Below are 19,185 nucleotides of genomic sequence, written 5' to 3'. Positions count from 1 at the left end.
TCTTAATCTCAGGAAACAAACCGAGGGTTGCGGGAGGGGAGGGAGGTGGGAAGAATGGGATGGACACTGGGGAGGTGAGAAAAAAATAAAAAAAGAAAAATAGAACATTAAAAAAAAAGATAATGTAACCGCACAGTAAATAGCATTTAAGCATGTTCAGATCTCCTAGAGTTCATCCCTACACAGAGCTATTAGCATTACATTTGTTTATTGTTATCGATGAATCATTCCTTTATTCCAAGCTCTTTCCATGTAATATATTTTCCTAGTGCCTATGCAATGGAATAAAGAGAAACCTCATTTAAAATGGGGACAGTTGGGCACCTGGGTGGCTCAGTGGGTTAAGTCACTGCCTTCGGCTCAGGTCGTGATCTCAGGGTCCTGGGATCGAGTCCCACATCGGGTTCCCTGCTCAGCCGGGAGCCTGCTTCCCTCTCTCTCTGCCTGCCTCCCTGCCTACTTGTGGTCTCTCTCTGTCAAATAAATAGATAAAAATCTTTAAAAATATTAAAAAAAATAAATAAAACGGGGTCAGTTTGGGGCACCTGGGTGGCTCAGTGGGTTAAGCCTCTGCCTTCGGCTCAGGTCATGATCTCAGGGTCCTGGGATCCAGCCCTGTGTTGGGCTCTCTGCTCAGCTGGGAGCCTGTTCCCCACCCCCAACCCCCACCACCTGCCTCTCTGCCTACTTGTGATCTCTGTCAAGTGGAAAAATAAAATCTTTAAAAAATAAAATAAAATAAAATAGGGTCAGTTTGGAGCGTGTGGGTGGCTCAGTCAAGTATCTGACTCTAGATTTTGGCTCAAGTCATGATCTCAGGGTCGTGAGACTGAGACCTTCATCTGGCTCCGTGTCGGAGCCTCCTTAAGATTCTCTCTCTCCTTCTCCTTCTGCCTCTCTCCCCACGTCCTTCTCTAAAAAAATTAAGAAAAAAAACAAAAAAATAAAATGAGGTCGGCTTAGCCAAATGATACAAAAATACAGATTTGAAGGGGCACATACACCCCAGTGTTTATAGCAGCATTAGTAACAATAGCCCTATTATGTTAAGAGCCCAATGTCCATTGACTAACGAATGGATAAAGAAGATGGGAGATGTGTGTGTGTGTGTGTGTGTGTGTGTGTGTGTACTGAGCCATCAAAAAGAATAAAAGTTTGCCATTTGCAACAATGTGGATGGAACAAGAGGGTATTATGCTAATTCTCTCATATGTGGAATTTAGGAAATAAAACAGATGAACATATGGGAAGGGAAAAAGAGAGAGAGAGAGGGAAGCAAACCATAAGAGACTCCAATGATAGAGAACAAACTGGGGTTGCTGGAGGGGAGGTGGGTGGGGAGGGGAAGGGCTACAGGGGTGATAGGTATCAGGAGGGCACTTGTGATTAGCCCTGGGTGTTGTATATAAGTGATGAATCACTAAATTCTACACCTGGAACCAATTTTACCATATATATTAACTAATAAGAATTTAAATAAAAATTTGAAAAGAAAAGAAATACATAGGAAAGTAAATATGCCTCCCCCAAAACTAAAGAAATAAAATGGAGTTAGGAGGCCAGCAGGGGGAGCTCTCACATCACCCCACTCTTTATAGCCCTTTATAGCACGGAGGAAAGCATGCACCCCTCCCCCAGAAAGAAAGAAGGAAGATTGTCTTCTGACCCAGCAACAGCCCAGCCAATGAGAGACAGTCACAGCTCAGCCAATGAGAAATCACTATGCTTGGAACTCCCTGTTCTCTCCGATAGGCTTTTTGTTTATAACAGGTGCCCCCCAGCCAAGTTTGCCCTTCTCTCCGTAGAAAAGCCTTTTTTTCTTTAATCTCTTCGCTTGGCCAAGGTTTTGCTGTAGCTTGTGTGTCCCAAATTGCAGTTCTCTGCTGTCCTCAAACCATTTTGCTGGTAAAGCCACTGACAGTCTTATTTTTAAGGTCACGTTGCCCCTCTCCTGTCCCCCCAGGACATTTCCTGTGCTCCCACCTCTTGGCCTTTGCTCCCAGGTCGGGGGTGTGGGTGGCTGCAGCCTGAGGGGATGGCGGGGCAGTCCAGCGGGCTGCTTGGGGACCGCTGGGGAATGGCGCAGGACTGGGAAATGGGCAGTCCCTGGGCCTTTGGTTTGGGGCTTGAGCAGGGAGCTTGGTGGGTGGGCTACAGAGGGACAGCCACAGGTGTGTGTATGCGCACACGCACGTGTGTGTGTGTGTGTGTGTGTGTGTGTGTGTGTACACGTGTGCGAATATGGAAGAGCGTGGGCTCGGTACCTGGAGATATCCCCAAGTGATGGGAATGGCATGGGACTGGGGTTTCATAACTGAGATCCAACCAGGTCGGAATCCCAGCTGCAACAGGTACTAGCTGTGTATAACCTCCGACAAGCAGCCAAACCCCTCCAGACCTCAGTTTTTTAATCCATCCAATGGGCATGCCTACTAATAGCCCCTACTTCTTTGCTGACAATATAAGGAAGTTAAGGATTGCAAAGTACTTAGAGCAACGCTTGATACATATTCAATGCTCCCTAAATGTTAGATTTCCCTTCCTCTCTGCTCTGTATCAGGTTACTGTGACACAATTTTATTGGAGGAAAGAATTTTCCTTAAAAAGCAAAAGTTCAACCTACCCCACCCTCTTTCACAGAAGGGAAAACTGAGGCCCAGAGAGGTGATGAGATGGCTAAAGTCACACAGCAAGTAAGTGCCAGCCAGAGACCCCAGCCAAGGCCTTGCTGATCTCCAGCTGGAGTGGTCTTTTAGGAATTTGGAGCCAGCCAGAGGCGATCAGGGGTCTGGAGGCACTCATAGGACAGGGGCCATTGGGGTCAGAGCCCGAGGACTGTCTTAATTGAAGCATGGGATTCTTGTACCAAACCTCTTCCACTTTCCTTCTTCCTTTCACCCCTACAGACTCTTCCTAGATTAACCTGACAGGATCCTGGCATATCAGGGTAAGAAGGGCATCATTTTGAACATTTCATCAGACACACTCACATTACGGAAGTGGAGACAGAGGCCCAGAGATGGTGGGCATTTCCCCAGGACACACAGCCAGCTAGCGGCAGTACTCAACCTCAAAGCCAGGTCCTGGAATCCTGGTACCCAGACCTCATGTTCTTTTTTTTTTTTCTTCTTCTTTTTTTTTTTTTAAATCACGCCACCACTGTCCCCATCCCATGTGGAAGAAAGTGCTGGGTGCTAATATTGTCTGATTGTGAACATGTTTAAATACCCACCTCACATCCCTAGTCCATGCACAGGGGCATACACGAGACCTAAGAGCGGCTGCCTAAGTGTGATTCGAATGGTGTCCTTTCCCCTCTCCTGTATGTTCCGGGGTTGATATCATGAGCGTGTAAATAATTTATCAAGGGAGGAAACCAATCTTTGCAAGAGAGCCTTGCGAGAAAGGAAGGCTGTGGGTCCAGAGGGAATGTGCTTTCCAGAAAAGCAATTCCTCAGGAAAGGCTCAGGTTCGGGTGTACTGAAGAGTGCTCATTTCTTCTGCAGACTCTCTAGCTTCTGGAGGGTCCTGGTGGCCTAGGGGTGGCCGTGGGCCTGCTGGGGTAGGAGGAGAGGGCAGCTGGCCGGGGGCCTTGGCCACATGCAAACGTTTACTGTGTCTTCCCACACCGCTGGTTTATAAAACGAGGAGGAGGAAGACATAATAAACAGAGACTGGGAGCCAGCTGTAGAGAAAAAAAACAACCCCTCGTGGCATAAAGTGGTTTGGGTCCTGCCAAGGGGCGTGCAAGAGAGACAGCGGAGAATGCCCAGTTAGGGGCAGGTGGAGTTTTGTGCCTTCCTGCACAATGTGACGTCTGAGATCTCAGCTCTAAAGGGACCCTTTCTGTTGTGCCTTCACTTCCTGACCCTTTGTTCCTTCAGTACACTTCCACTCCCCGTGTGCTTGTCATGAGACACAGTGGGGAAGAGCACGGACACACTGGGCAGGACCAAAAGAGCTTGGACGGCAAGCTACACCCTAATGCCATCCTTCAAGGACCATCTCCATTCTCTCGCTGAGCACCAGTGTGACCTGGAGTCAGTGCCTTGTCACCTCTGGGAGCGCAGTTCCGCGACTCCAATAAGCAGATGTGATAGATAGTTCTGGAGGCCGCTGCACATCCATCTCCCTAAAGAGGAAATGGGCAGCCACGGAGAAACAGGCAAGGGGTGGGGGGGAGGGGGGTGTCGGCACAGTGCTGTTCCAGGGGCATCCTCTCGCTTGCTGGCTTCCAAAGGCATTTATGGTGACAGAGGGAATGAGTCAGGCTTAGTAAGCTTCCCTTCACCCAGAAGCATGTCTCCCTGCCTGCCTTCCTCTGAGGATCCTGGGGCCTGGCCCCGCCTGCCAGGCCTGCCCAAGACAAAGCCATAGTCAGGTCTGAGCCTGGCCCCCACGCTGGGACTATGGCCCTCTGCCCAGTTCTGCTTTGGGAGGTGGAGACCGTTGGAACCCAGAGAGGCAACCTTCAGACCTAATCCCAGAGCTCCAGTTCAGCCTGTGTTAGACGTTTTCTAGAAAGGAGTGGCAGGGGAGCATGTTCCTTAGCGCTGAGCTGCAGAGGAATGGGCCTTGAGTCTCCCAGGATCAGCGAAGCAGAGAGTGTGGGAAAATTGTCTCTCAGTCCCCAGTACAGGTACTGATATCACGGACACGGGCAAGCCAGGGATGTGTCTTGCTTTTGTCTGGCCAATGACCTGTGGCAGGAGACCGAGCCCCGTGGGTAAATAAGGATAACCTCCATAGAAGGGTATTGCGAAGACTGGTGACAATGCCTAGTGCCTCCAAAATAAAGGTATTTTTTCTGTACATTTCAACCCCCCATCCTATATAGCATACGGACTCTTGTTACTCGCCCATTTCATAGATGAGCAAACTGAGGCCCAGCTAGTGAGGTGAAGCCACCAGGAATGGAACCGAGGCAGAGCCCCAGGTTTGTCTCTTTGTTTTTGTTTTTTTAGCTTATTGTTACAGAAAGCATTGAAAATATATACAGGCTGACACGCTGCCATCATGAAACTCTACGTACCCATCACCCAGCCTCTGTAAGAGCCAACTCACAGTCAGTCTTGTCTCTTTTCACACCAAAACCCACCCCACCTCTCCTGTAAGACTTAGAGCAAATCTCACACACCTACCCTTGATTCTGTAAATACTTCACGGTGTGTCTCTATCAGATAAGGACTCTTTTCGAGAAGTGTCTGTGCCTATGCCTATCCATTAACACATCTACAAGAAATCAGCAATAATTTACTAGCATCAACTCTCCAGGCAGTGTTCCAATTCCTGATGGTCTCATGATGTGCTATTCATGATGTCCTATTTTTTTCAAGTCTTTTTTCCTTTTCTTCTTCTTCTTTTTTTTTAAGTAGGCTCAGCACCTAGCACGGGGCTCAAACTCACCACCCTGAGATCAAGAGTCGCGTACTATACCTCTGAGCCAGTCAGGTGCCCCACAGTTATTTTCTCGAATCAGAACCCAAATTACTTTACATATTGCATTGGTTGGTATGTCTCTTGCATTTCTTTTAATTTATTATTTATTATTTATGACATTTCTCACTCTGCTTTCTCTTCCTATCAATTCACTTGTTCGTGAAACCTGAGTCTTGGTTCTTTGGTTTCCCTCAGCGTAGAGCAGTGCTGTCCAGTAGAGATCTAATTTTAATGAAGTAATCTTAAATTTTCTAGTATCTGCATTTGAAAAATAACACCACCAAAAAATGGAAAAAGAAGCAGGCTCAAGTCATTTTAATACTATATTTTTATGTCAGTATATCTAAAATATCATTTCAATATATAATCAATAAGCTCTTTGTTTCTACATCACTCACTCTGTCCATTTATGAGGGCCAACTGTCTGCTACCTACCAGGGCACGTGCTAGCCTGTTTGTAGTGCTTACTGTGACTGCCAAGCAGTGTTCTAAGTGCTCTCCGTGAATTAATTGAGGAACTCCACAACCACGTTAGAGGGAAGGACTACTACTGTCCCCTTTCACAGATGAGAAAAGAGAGGCCAGAGTTACGCAGTGAGTGCCTCATAGAGCTGGGATTCAAACCCCGGCACCTCTCGGGACGATGTCTCTTTAGAGTGTCACTGTAATGGTAAACTAGAGCCAGCCCGTGCCCTCCAGAATCTCCCAGCTGGCTGGGGTATGCCTAAAGGGCAGAGCACGGGAGGCTTCCTGGAGGACACAATCACACCAGGTGACCCCAACCATATGGCTTTCACCTGGGGGTCTCATCTTCATGCTTTTGCATTCAGACACTTGAATAGCCGAAGCATGGTATTGTCGGGGTGTGATAGACACCGTCATTCTGGAGAGCTTAGGGTCTTCCCATAACCGGAAGGCTGAGAGTCGGGGGGCTAAGGCAGCCTTGGCATTGGAGGGAGGGGGAGAGGCAGGAGGAGAGGATGCACAGATGGGAGATGCCGGGCAGGATGGACTCTGGAGGGGGTTGAGGTGTGGATGACCACAGTGGGTCAGTGATCTTGAAGGGGCTTGTAGAGGGAGGCAGGGAGCCGGGGAGTGGGGTCCCCTGGGCTGTCTCCACCTGCTGGATCTAGGTGATCCCTTCTCTCCCTAGAAGGCAGGTGTGAACAAAACCTTAATGGGTTCTTTTGTTCCTGCCTCTGCTTCTCCTGCTGCAGTTTTGCCCGCGTCCTGACCTGTCTGCCTTCTGCAGCCAATCTAGAGCCCCAGAAAAGCCAGGTCTGTCTGTCCTTGTCAGGAAAGCTTGTGCCTGAGAACTGCCCCCCCCTCCCCCACCCCACTCATCCTGAGCTGCCCCAGGGACCGAGTCATAGGATCCCTGGCCAGCCTGTGGTGTAGAGGGGACTCCCAGTGACACTCCTTCAGGAAATACTCCTGCCATGCCTCGGACTTGCCCAGGACAGCTTGCAGGAGGAAGAGGGGCTCCTGCTGTCCTGGCCTTAGTCCTTGGGACACCTGTCCTGATGAGGGCGGTGGGCTGGTTCAGCCAACTGAGAGGCAGGCGTGTGGGCTTCTGGTGGATGTTGACAGCTGGCTCTTGGTGGTTGGTGGGGGGCAGATTTTCATAGTGTAAATATTCCTATCAGAGCTGATGCCAAGCCCGTGTGATATGTCCATGAGCTCACAGGGTTCCTGACAGTATATCATTGGCTCTCAGCCTGCTGGGCCCCAGCACGTCTTGGTTGGAGGTCTACCTCTTTGCCTCCCTGCCCACTTTTCCCTCTACGAGGGGCCCTTTCAACTCCTGGTCATCCTGCCACCTCCTCCAGGAGGCCTCCAGAGACCTGCTGAGCTGTCTTTGCAGAGAGGCCCCAGCCCCTGTGCGCCCGTTATGTCTGAGCACATTCTGTGTACCCAGCTCCCTTAGCTGTCTCTCTTCCTGCCAGGTCGGGGTGTGTGTGTGTGGGGGGGGGTGGCTGGAACTACAGGAGATGCCTCTACCTTTCCCTCCACTGGACACCCACCTCCGGGAACCGGCCCTGGCCCATAGCAGGGGCCTGGGGAAGATTTGTTGGAAGGGCGGATGAGGTTGAGGAAGGTGACATCGATAGAGAATGTGTGTACTGTCTGCTCTGAGCACATAACACAGAGTAAGTCATGAAACCCTCACCACAATGCTAGGTCAGCGCCAATAGCCCCATTTTACAGATAAAGAAACTGAGCCTCAGCAGTCTGGGGGCAGAGCAGGCCTGGGGCCTCTGTGTAAAAGTGCTCCCATGTCCTTGGGTTCCCCTCAGTCCTGTAAGAAGAGGGGCAGTGAGGGGGAGGCTCATAGTATTGTCCTCATTTTAATAAACAACTAAACAGGCTCAGATCACACACACACACGTGCACACACATGCATTTTCTTTTTTCTTTACAGCCATCCCAACTGCCATACGGTCAGTCCCTTGAGCACAGGACAGGGCCCTTGCTTCTCTAAATGCTCAGTGCAACAGTATAGCTGCTGATGAGTTTTGCCGAATTGCATTGCTTTTTGCAGTAGTGAGTTCCCTGTCACTGGAGGTGTTCAAGTAAAGTTTGAGAAGTATTTTCAGTGTATCTGGACCAAGATTCCTTAAATTCTACCGATCAAAGCCCTATGACTACTTGGAGCTGCCTCATTCCATGCCATGGCCATGTCGCTCCTCGGCCTTTCTGGGTTGAGACCATATATGAAACTCATATGATGTGAAGGTCCTAGGACTGTCAACTCTATGTCAGGCGATTCACAGACCTGATCTCCCTTAATTCCCCAAGCAACACTGTGAGAGACTTACACGGGGTATGACACCACCTGATTTCCGGGTGCAAAATGAACTTCAGAGAGGTCGCTAACCCCCAGAAGACCAGTGAGCTATGAAGTGCAGAGTACAGCATAGACCAATGTCTGCATTTATCACCCTCGCCAGCTGCCTTCTTGTGGCAGGGGTGGGGGAGGGGTGTCGGGGTAGGATGAGGAAAGGGGGTCGAACATCAGAGCACTGTTATGTCTTCATGATCCAGCTCAGGAACCATGGTCTGCAGCCCAGCTGCCATGAGGGGTCTTGCAGACTTGCCCAGGGCTCTGAGACCTTTGCAGAACCGGCTGGTTTGGGGCATGGGGTGCAGGTCCCCAGAATCCATCATTTCTGGGGTTAAAGCAGGTAGAACATTCCCACTTCCTGAGCTGGGTCGAGGAGAATTTCTGACATGCACTAGCTTGGCTCCTCCCTTATGATTTTCCAGTTTGGGCCCACTGTGAATCTGTGCCAGGCAGAGGATGTTTCCAAACTGCTCACCCCCCTACACACTCTGCTCTGAAGCCTGCCGCAGGAGGAATGCAGGCCACGATCCTGTGTCCCTGCTTACTGCCAGGTCCCTTAGCCTCCTCTTTGGGCCTCAGTTTCCTTATTGGGGAAATAGGATTGGTTTTTAATAGGTTCTCAGTGAGGATTGCTGTTAGCAAGAGTTTGCATCTGATGAGATGTCAGATCCCCCTCTCCAGTCTCTGGCTGCCTGGCTCGGATTCCTGGAGACACCGTTTGCGGCCAATACAACATAAAAACTATCCGATTCGCAAGCATTTTAGTGGGCCAGTCTCAGACTGAGAAAAGCAGGGAGATAGGCTTGGCTATCTTTTCTGCATATAGTCAGGCAGGAGAGGGTGGAGTGGTTCCCAATCCTGTCTCCAGAAAATTCAACTTGGATAATTCGATGAAGCAAATCAAGCATCTAAAACATTCCCTTTCTTTGTTGCTTGGTATTTCTGAAAAGAATCAAAAGGACAGGAAAAGCTTCATGCATTTAGACGAGGAAAATAAAAACAACCAAAATATTTAGGACCAGGAAATTGGTTAAATATATACAAAATGATGCTCTAGGGACTGCTGGGGGGCTCAGTCAGTTAAGCATCAGACTCCCGGATCTGGGTCAGGTGGTGATCTCAGGGTCATGAGATCGAGCCCTGCATTGGTCTTTCCACTCTGCAAGGAGCCTGCTTGAGGTTCTCTCTCTCCCTTTCCCTCTGCTCCTCTCGCTTGTGCTCTCTCTCTCTGTCTCTCTCAAATAAAGAAATAAATATTTAGGAAAAAATGATGTTCCAAACAGTTTACAAAAAAAAATATTTCTCTTATCATGTCAAGCAGAAAAAAAAAGCAGGGCACTAAATTTTATATACAACACGGTAGGCAAACACTAAATTATTAACTGGTGGTGTTTGCCTTTGAGCGGGGGATCCTTGGTTGCTTTTGCATTTTTTTTATTCTTTGTAGTAGCCTCCAATTTTTTAAAAATGAAGGACATATATTACTTTTGTAATGAAGTACTTAAATAAGCTAAGTAAAATCTGGGTTGAGACCATATATGACCATAGTCTTCTCCTATTTTTAAAAACATAGGAAATGAATTATGGGTCAGCTTATGTAAAGAAGATAACCAGCCAACTTGTGTTCAAAGGGAGAAGACTTGCTTACATAAAAACCGATAAATACGCAATCATGTTTTCATTTAAAATGAGATGTCTAAAGTATTTATGAACTGTTTCTTCAGTGGTTTCCTGTTTACTCAGCCACCAGCTCTGAGCAGGTGGATTCAGCAGGCTTCTCAAACCCGGGGAAAGTACCCAGATGAGTTGCTGCTGAGGAAACTTCTGGGAAGATGCGGCGTACTACCAGGCGTAAGCCCTCAGGGTCAGAGGGCTCAGACTGATTTTCCAAATTTGGGGACCCCGAGAAACAAAGGAAAAGATCAGGAGCAAATCCTTCCCAACCCTTGTTCTAGATCTTGAATCATGCCTCTGTCGCCTGGGCTCTGTCTCCGCGTGATTTTTTCCCTGACAGTTGCAGGGACGGCATGTTTTATGAGCCTGTTAGATTTGAGCATGTCTTTCTGCTGCCTTTGCTCCTGGAGGACCTTTCAGTATCACAGCGCATCTCCCTCCTGTATCTGTAGGTGTTCCTCTGTTGGGGTCTGGTGGATTTGTTGCTGCAGAAAACCTGAAGCCAGCTTCGTTTGTCTGTTGCCTGGCATTTCCCCCTGTTCCCCTGAATCTGTTTTTTTTTTTTTTTTTAAGATTTTATTTATTTAATTGTCAGAGAGGGAGAGAGAGAGAGCGCGCAAGCAAGGGGAGCAGCAGACAGAGGGCGAAGCAGGCTCCCTGTTGAGCAAGGAGCCTGATGCGGGACTCGATCGCAGGACCCTGGGATTGTGACCTGAGCTAAAGGCAGACGCTTAACTTACTGAACCACCCAGGCGTGCCCCCTTCCCTCTGGTTTATTCAACTGCCTCCCCTAGTCACCCTCGGTCCAGCCCACTGGGACGTGTGAGGCAAATTTGCTGTGTAGTGAAGACCTTGGTTGATAGACTCACTGGCGGCCTTCAGATCCCAGCTCTGACATTTACTTCAGGATGTGATATCAAAGGGGGGGCCCCTCTCTGAGACTGGGTCCCCCACTCGTCGGACAAGGAGCTTCATCTCCGGCGTGCAGGATGTGGTGAGGACACAGAGGGACCCCCTGGCACCCAGGACCTCATGAGGCCCCAGCTCCCTTTCCCGACTCAGGAATGATGGTCATTTCCAGCATCCCTCAGATGTAAGGGGTTTTCTGTGCGGTGACTGCCCCGCGGGGCCCCCCTCTGCCCCCTCCGCTGCAGCTACCACAGTCCAAACAAACTCTTGAAAGAAGCTCCCCAGGCCGCTCGCAAGGAAAATCCCCGTGGCTGATACTTATTCTTACAGTAAACATGGGTCTGTGGCCAGGGGCGTGCAAGGGGTCCCTGTCAGGGCTGCTGGCACCTCGCTGGGGCTTCCGGGCTACGTCCCACTGTGGGAAGCACCCAGGCCGAGGGGTCCCTCTCTCAATACCATTACCTCTCCAGGGAGGCGTGATGTCCTCATGGGAAGAACCCGACCAGCTCCCAACCTAGCCGGGCCTCTGACGAGCTCCGTTTCAGCTCTGGAGAACATTTCCTTGACTCTCAAGTGGGGAGAGCATCTCTTCTTGTGGGTTCATTGGAAGAAACACTTGCGATAGTGTTCGGTGGCAAGGGAGCCCAGAGGTGGGGCTGAGACACACGTCAGGTGGCACCGGGCGGTCTCCTGTGCCTTGTTTCTCCCACTGCCCCCTCTTCCCCATGGAGGCACACCCTCCGCTGTCCCCGGCTCTAGGCCTTCATGGGAAAACTGCCCCCAAAGACGATTCAGACACAATAGACACATCGCAAGCTGTGTGTGGGGATGTGTAGGCCGCAGAGAGGCAGTGTGTGTGTGTGTGTGTGTGTGTGTATCTGTGGGTGTGTGTGTCTGGTCTCTGTGTGTGATATGTATGTTTGTGAGGTGTGTGTCTGTGTGCGTGTGTGTATGTATTTTGTTGTTTGTGATGTATGTGTGTGGTGTGCATAGTGTTATGTATGGTGTGTGTATGTGGGGTGTATGTGTGTATTTGTGATTGTGTGCATTGTGTATGTATGTGGTTTATGGTATGTGTATGTGGTGTGAGATGTATGTGTGTGTGGTATGTGTGTATTGTGTGTGTATGTGGTTTGTGGTGTATGTGTGTGTATTGTTGTGTGTGTATGTGGTGTGTGTGGTATTGTTCGTGTACGTGGGGTGTGTGTACATGAGTGTGTGGGGTGTATAGTGTGTGTGTGTGTGTGTGTGTGTGTGTGTGTGTATCTGTTGGTGGTGACAGAGCCCCAGGGAGGGCACAGTGGACACCCTGCCACTGGTTCTGGGTTCAGGATGCTTGGGAACAAGATGTGCGTGTGACTGTCCCGGGTCCCCTGGGGAGGGCAGCAGGGGCTGCTGGGGCAGTGCTGTGTGGGAGTTTCTTGGGCCCCTGCTGCCTCTTGCACCCACCAGACTCTGTGGACTTCGTGGGCAGCCCTCTGAGCCCAAAGCATCGTTGGGCAGTGGCTCAGGAAGGCAGGGACAGGAGGAGGGTGGCCTCGTGTGGGCACCTGCACGCATGTCCTGTTCCAGCAGCCACACGATGACCGTGGACGGTCGGCTTTATGCCCTGACGTGGGCGAGAAAGGGGAGGCTCAGAGAAGTCAGAGACTTGTCCCCTGTCTCCCATCCCTGCCCTGGCCCAGGATCGTGGCTGGCGGGAGGCCGCCTTGGGGGAAGCCTGCTCTCAGCGACCAGACGGGCCCTCATAGTGGATGTCGCAGAGCGATGTCTGTCTCTGAATGGCGGCCGTGGGAGTCCCTGGGAAGGGACCCTCTCAGGAGCCTGAGGCTCAGGCTGGTGGGCCGAAAGGTGCCCTCTCATGGGTGCCCCAGAGCCTTTGGGGGGTGTGGCCGGCTCACATGGTGAGGCTCCCAAGAGATGAAGCCTGAAACTCATCACCCCAATATTAGTCCGCAGAGACAAAGAGGCCTCTCGGGACACCCCTTCTTTCTAGGCGACCAGTGCCACACTCAGAAGTTCCAGTGCTTAATGGCTGTGGCTTCTGATGGCCAGATGACCCTTACTGTCACTGTAGAGACTGACGTCCCTGAGGCCTGGCAGAGCCTCCCCAGGGAGGAGCAGGTGCTTTGGGGTCTGGCTCGGGATCGCCGTGCGCCTGCGGCCCTGCTCTGCGCTAGTCCAAGAAAGTTCTGTCTCCCAGATTTGACCAGCTTAGTCTGACCAGATTATGACCACTTTTTTTTTTTTTTTTAAATTTCAAGTATCCTTTTAAAACCGTTATTAAGCTTCAAGATTACATTACAACCAAATTTGTTAGCCGCACCTCAGATTTTAGCTGGTTTCCTTACTCACACCAATTCACTGATCACACTGATTTTTTTCTATAACATCTTCTCCTTTCTTGGATTATTTGATGGGTTTAATTTCTCATTTGGCTGGAAACGCACATACTAGTAACAGGAAAAACTCTCCTCTCCAGGGTCTGAGCATGACAAGCAGTTTCTGGGTCCCAGCAGCACCCTGGTGCCCAGCACAGAGCCCCCAGACAGCAGCTGCTCAGCGAATGAACTTCCTCAAAAACTCGCAAATGAGTCAGAGGGCCGGCCTGTCCCCCTATCCTGGGGTCCCTCCTGTTCTCTTGCTGCCCTGTCCCTGCACTGGTTCCTGGGGGCCTGTGCCACTGGGGGAATCGACCCCTCCCTTCATCTGCAGGGCAGGCTATGGAGAGTGGGAATCTTGGAGGATTTTGTCTCCCTATGTCCATTTTGATTTATATGTATTTATATATAATACTCATACATTAAAATATACGTAATATATAATGTATTTATGATTTATATATATTGTACATGTATATATATAAGTTCTGCAAAGGGATACGCATGCTTATAATAAGAATTTCAAAGCAGAGGAAAGTGTATACAGTGACCAGGAAGCCTGGCTCCCGGCTCTGGCCCCCCCCAGCCCTCTCCCAGAGGTTGGGGCTCCCTCTGGCCTCCCCCCACCCCCAGCCCCTTGCAGACATCGTCTGAGCCTGTAGAGCACTGCGTGTGCCCCTGTCGTTGGAGGGGAGCGGACGCATCCCAATGCACGGTTGCCCTATTGCATTTAACAAGCCAACCACCCCCTTCGAAGGCACCAGGCACAGCAGGCAGCTCCCAGTTCGTCTGAGGAGGTTTCCAGTTCTATGAGTACTTGTAGCTGAATGAACCAAGGCTAGGAGAGGCTAAGGGGTTGTCCTAGGCCATGAGGCTGGGGAGGTGTGGGGGTGGGATTCCATCCCTACGGATGGCTTCAGAGCTGGGGGGAGGAGGAGCAGGAAGGAGGCAGGGAGAGGGCAGGGAGGGGGCAGGGAGGGGGCAGGGAGGGGGTGAGGCATCGCTGCCATGTGGGTTCTTTTGCCCCTCGTGCTCCAGTTCCTTTGAGTCCCTTGCTTCCCATTGTTTTGGCTACCACAGACCATCTGCACAGACCTCCTTGTCCGCAGGCCTTTGCCCACCTGAGCCCACTATGCCCGGTGGATGCCCCCCATTCCTGCCGGGTCTGGCTTTTCATCTCCCCGCCATGTTCTTACATTCTAGCCATTCATTGCTGGACATTTCTGGTCAGAAGAGAGCCCAGAGGCCCTTTCTCCCACGCACCCTCCCACTTTACTAGCCAACATTTAACAACATCCCCTGGGGAGGGTAGCTTTGGTCCCAGGAGGGACAGGGCCCGATTTCTCCTCAAGGTTGCTTTCCTCAGAAAGCCCTTTGCTAAGGTTGTTTGTCTCCCGGATGTGGACAGAGACCCACCTGCCTCAAAATCCCGGGGGGCTGCCAGGAGGCAGAGTCCCAGGAGAGGGCCCTGGGGTCTGGAGTTGGCGGGAGGAGGGAGTCGGCCCCCATATGGCCGGATGATCGGCCACGTTTGGAAACGGCCAGTATTTCCCCGCCAGGCAATGGCCACACTGGAGCATGGTCGCTCAGGGAACCCTCAGGAAAGAGGAGACACGGAGTCATGGGTACAGATCAGCCAATGGCAACCATTGGAGTGACAGGCATTCTACAGTTTACAACATCCTGTGGGATGTCCGGTCCAGATAGAGCTGATTGTCAAATGCCACACTGCGAGGCCCAGAGAAGCAAAGTGACTGCTCTGAGGTCTCTCTGTTGCCTTCTGAGTGGGATCCGGGGTCTGGAAGCCAGTTCTCTGAGCCCTACCTGACCACACTCTGCAGGCTCCAGAGATCAGGAGGCCCACAGGCATTGGGGCGGGGGGTGGGGTGGGAAACCTAAAGTTTGAGCCCTGAAGGGAAGTATGACGGGACTCTTGCTGTCACCACCCAAGGACGTGTCGCCTGGGAACAGGAGCAAATGTGTGCGGGGGGTGCCGCTTTCCCTGGGAATCCCCAAGACGCAGTGGCCCCTTTGCAGGGCAAAGTGCAACACTTCTGAGGTTCCCAGAACCTCCTCTTGCCCCCGTAAGCCGTCCCTCCACTAGGTGGGCACCAGCCGTGAGCCTGATACCTGCTCACACTGTACCAACACGGACGGAGTTATGGCTCCCCGTGGTCCCCAGAAACAGGAAGGAGGATCCCCATTGCACAATGGAGAAAGCAGGCTTAGAGAGCATCCCTCACCAGTAAACGGTCAGGACTCGAACCCAGAACTCACGTGTGTTCCACCCTGCTTTGTGCTATGATGACTGGCGGCCACGGGGCTGGGGGAATCTCATATTTTTCCAACCTCCAGTAACCTCCAGATCCCACTTTGATGACACAGTCAAAGAGGTAGCTGACTCTTTGGGTTTGCAGGAGAAAGTGTGTCTTAGTGGAGGAGCTGTGGAGGTTTAACTCAGAGAGGGCCTACGAGGACTAGAATTTGTGCCCTCCAGCTCCAAGAAATAGACAGTGGTTCATTGTTCAGCGGGAGAGGAGTTTAGCTCCAGTCCAAAGAAGGACTTCTTAACCACAGAAGTCTTCTGAGATGGAGTGGGCTGGCTGGCAAAATAGTGAGTTCCCCGTCCATGGAAGCAAGTGCACTAAGAAAGATACTCACAGATCAGGGGATTCCTAGACTGGGTAGGTGTTGGAAGCGATGCACTTGGGTGTCAAATCTTAGTACATTCTGATCATTTGATTCACGGTCTTGAGCTACTCTAAGTGACTACTGAATCTTCAAAACAACAGAGATCTGCTTTGTGCCTTTTTTTTTTTTTTTTAAATAGGCTCGATTTTTTTTTTTTTTTTAAAATTAGGGCAGTTTTAGGTTCACAGAAATATTGAGCAGAAAGTACAGAAGCTTCCTATAAGCCCCCTGCCCCCACATACCAACAGCCTCCCTCATGATCAATACTGCCTAGCAGGGAGTGCATCTCCTACAGTGAATACCTGTATTGGCGTGTCTTTATCATCCAAAGTCCATAGGATCCCTTGTACATTCTCTGGGTGTAATAATGTGTATCCACCACTACAGACCCCTAAATGCAGTTTTGCTGCCCTAAACATCCTCCGTCCTCTCCCTATTCACCCCTTTCTCCCCCTTATCCCTGGCAGTTATGGATCTTTTTTACAATCCCATAGTTTTGCCTTTTCCTGAATGTCACATTACTGAAATAATATAGCATGCAGCCTTTTCAGATGGGTGTCTGTCACTTAGGATGATTCTACCCATCCAACCATCTATCCATCTATCCATCCAACCAACCATCCAACCATCCATCCATCCATCCATCCATCCATCCAACCATCCAACCATCCATCCATCCATCCATCCAACCATCCAACCATCCATCCATCAACCATCCATCCATCCATCTAACCATCCATCCATCCATCCATCCAACCATCCATCCATCCATCCATCCGTCCATCTGTCCATCCAACCATCCATCCATCCATCCATCTGTCCATCCATCCATCCATCCATCCATCCATCCATCCATCCATCCATCCATGCATCTAGCATTCTGCAGGTAGTGACCAGGGCCTACATGGTGCTGGGCATGGTTCTCCGTGCAGGGGAGGCAGCCGTGATCTGAGAGAGAAGAACCCTGTTTTCATTGGTAAAACCAGACCCTTTGTCCCACTCTGAACTTGCAGGCCACATGCTGTCACCATGTTAGCCGAGACCATGTGGCACAGCCATTTCCCCTGTGTGGTCCCCGCTTGGCCGGCATCTCTCAAATTTGGTCTAACCCCAAGTCCTTAGTCAGTCATCTGAACCTTCCTCTGTGTGTCAGTGACAGAGCCAGAGTCCCAGAGAGGCTGAGCCACCCACCCCCGCCCCTCCCTGGTCCCAGCAATCTTCACTTCTAGCCTGAGGGGTTCGGAGCAGGGGTCACAGGGATTTTGTGAGTATAGGCAGGGCTGGATGGGGCCTTAGGGCTTCGCGGGAGGGAATGACATGGGAGCCTTCTTGTTCTCAGTGTTTTCCCAAACCTCTTCTCCTGGCTCTACCCCACACCTGCCTGTCTTCCACCCCACAGAAGAAGAGGTCCTCTTTCCTCAAACTCGTGGGGCTCCTCTCCACTCCTCGGCTGCCGGGGTCCTGGAAGGACACAGGAAGGGCTTTCCTCCCAAGAAGAGGGAGTGGGCAGTGTCCTCTGGGGTCGCTCACCCTGGCCCCAGCCTGAGCCCTTCTCTCTCTTCGAGGGCTGGCCCAGGGCCCCCCATGGCCCCACACCTGGGCCAGTGTTCCCACTTCCTGTGCGCTGGAGCCAGAGACAGTCTGTGACTCAGGGAGGTGAGTTCTAACCTGCCCACCAGAGCGACGCCCATCGGCCACCCCGACCCAGGCTCATGCAGCCACCTGCCCTTAGCAGCCCGCCCGGATCCTGGGCTGTAGCTGTGGGCCTCACAGGCAGGCAGGAGCCCATGTCTGTCTGCCCTTCTACCGCCCTGCCAAGTCACCTCCATGCTCAGGAAATGGGGAAAAAAGAATTTGCTCAAAAATGTTACGCAAGGAATGAGAGCAGAGCTGGACTCCAACCGTGCGGAGCCCAGGCTCTGAACTGGTGTCCACATTTATCTCTCTGCCTTGGACAGGCAGGACCAGGACTGGGATCAGACAGAGGGGCTTTCAGCCTGCCTGAGTTACCACCGACTCTGGGCTGCCCCCCCTCCCCTGCATTTCCAGACCCTCTCCCCTCTGCCCTCTGATTTAACTCTTGCCACCCTGGAAGCCAGTAAGCACAGTACTTTGCAGACAGAGAGACGGAGACTCAGAGAGGTTAAGCAACTTGTCCAGGGTCACACGGAGCCCGTGAGCAGCACACCCATGAGTTAAGAGCCGTGTTCCAGAACCTAAACCCCACAGGCATCCCTGCTCCCTCCTATTGCTGAAGTCCTAGGCAGCTACCCAGAGTCCATAAAAATCAAATCACTAAATTGTTCACACAAATACACACATGCCTGTCCCGATTCAGGGAGAAGAGAAACCTGGAACAAACAAGATAATTCCTCCTGCAGGAGCCCTTGTAGTTACTTGTCAGGACTGCGAAAGGAAGGGAACTTTCCCCCCAGCCCGGGGAAATCAGCCCGTGGGACACTCACCTGCTGGGTCTCTCTTTGTGCTGGGACCTCCTGTCCTCCTGGCGATGGGGAAGCGACTGGACCAGCCCCTGCCTGGGGTCCCCCTTGTCCAGAGTGAGCCACACAGGCACCTTGGCACTCCCTCAGTCCGGCAGGGCTGCCTGAAGTCCTCACCCCTCCTAGGAGCTGAGCTGAAGTGGTGGAGGGAACAGCTCATCTTTCAAGGGCTGGGTGGTGATGTCACCGCCCTCCTGGGCACTTCCTCCCTCCTCCTCCAGCCCAGCCCAGCACTCCTGCCCAGCAACCGGGCCAGTTCGGCCACCGTTTCCAGAACCCATGCGTGCAGAGCCCAGGCTGGGATGGCTACGTTGACGCAGGGCTCGGTCTGCCCTGTGAGCCTTAAGAGTTCAAGTGAGCCACACAGAAGATTTCCAAGTTAGCCCAAAGAACGTGCTATTGTGTGGACTGGCTGTCCTTTAGAGCCGCGGGTAACGCGGGTGACGGAGGTGTCCAGTGCTCACAAGCAGCAGGTCCTGGATCCCCATCCCTGCACTGCCTGCCTACGGACCTTGGGGAGGAGGTGGCTTAACCTCTCTGAGCTGGGAGGTGAGCCAGAGATCCGAGGTGGGGACAAGTGTCCGAGGGGCCGTGGTGAGGACTCATTACAGCCCTGACCCATCCGTAACTAGTTTTCTGTGTCAGGCATTTTTCTAAGCACGTAAATGGACAAACTCAGGGAATCCTCACAGGAACCCAGGCAGACTGGGTTCTATCCCCGTTCTCACTTAAATGTAATCGTGGA

At 51.5% G+C, this 19,185-nt stretch overlaps 1 protein-coding gene and 1 long non-coding RNA gene across 5 annotated transcripts in view; one reads left to right on the top strand and one right to left on the bottom strand.

Moving 5' to 3' along the window:
* The window catches only part of BDKRB2 (bradykinin receptor B2), a 52,392-nt gene extending 33,451 nt beyond the window's left edge, over positions 1-18,941 (bottom strand). The window contains exon 1 of one of the 4 annotated variants that reach the window (XM_032345189.1): positions 18,405-18,941. The gene's annotated coding sequence lies outside the window, so the exon portion shown is untranslated. Of the gene's footprint in view, positions 1-6,559; positions 6,571-18,404 lie in introns of those variants that run through there. The other 3 variants (XM_032345187.1, XM_032345190.1, XM_032345188.1) reach the window with 3 other exon arrangements.
* LOC116591861 lies at positions 1,753-9,940 on the top strand. Its single transcript, XR_004286183.1, has 4 exons — positions 1,753-1,934; positions 4,628-4,798; positions 4,965-5,065; positions 9,858-9,940. It is a non-coding gene; the product is annotated as an uncharacterized LOC116591861 (long non-coding RNA).
* Positions 18,942-19,185: the final 244 nt, after the last annotated feature.

Source organism: Mustela erminea, chromosome 5, assembly GCF_009829155.1.
Source record: "Mustela erminea isolate mMusErm1 chromosome 5, mMusErm1.Pri, whole genome shotgun sequence".
In the NCBI taxonomy this organism is placed as follows: domain Eukaryota; kingdom Metazoa; phylum Chordata; class Mammalia; order Carnivora; family Mustelidae; genus Mustela; species Mustela erminea.
Note: the sequence above shows the minus strand (reverse complement) of the source record. Positions and strands in the feature narration are given on the sequence as shown.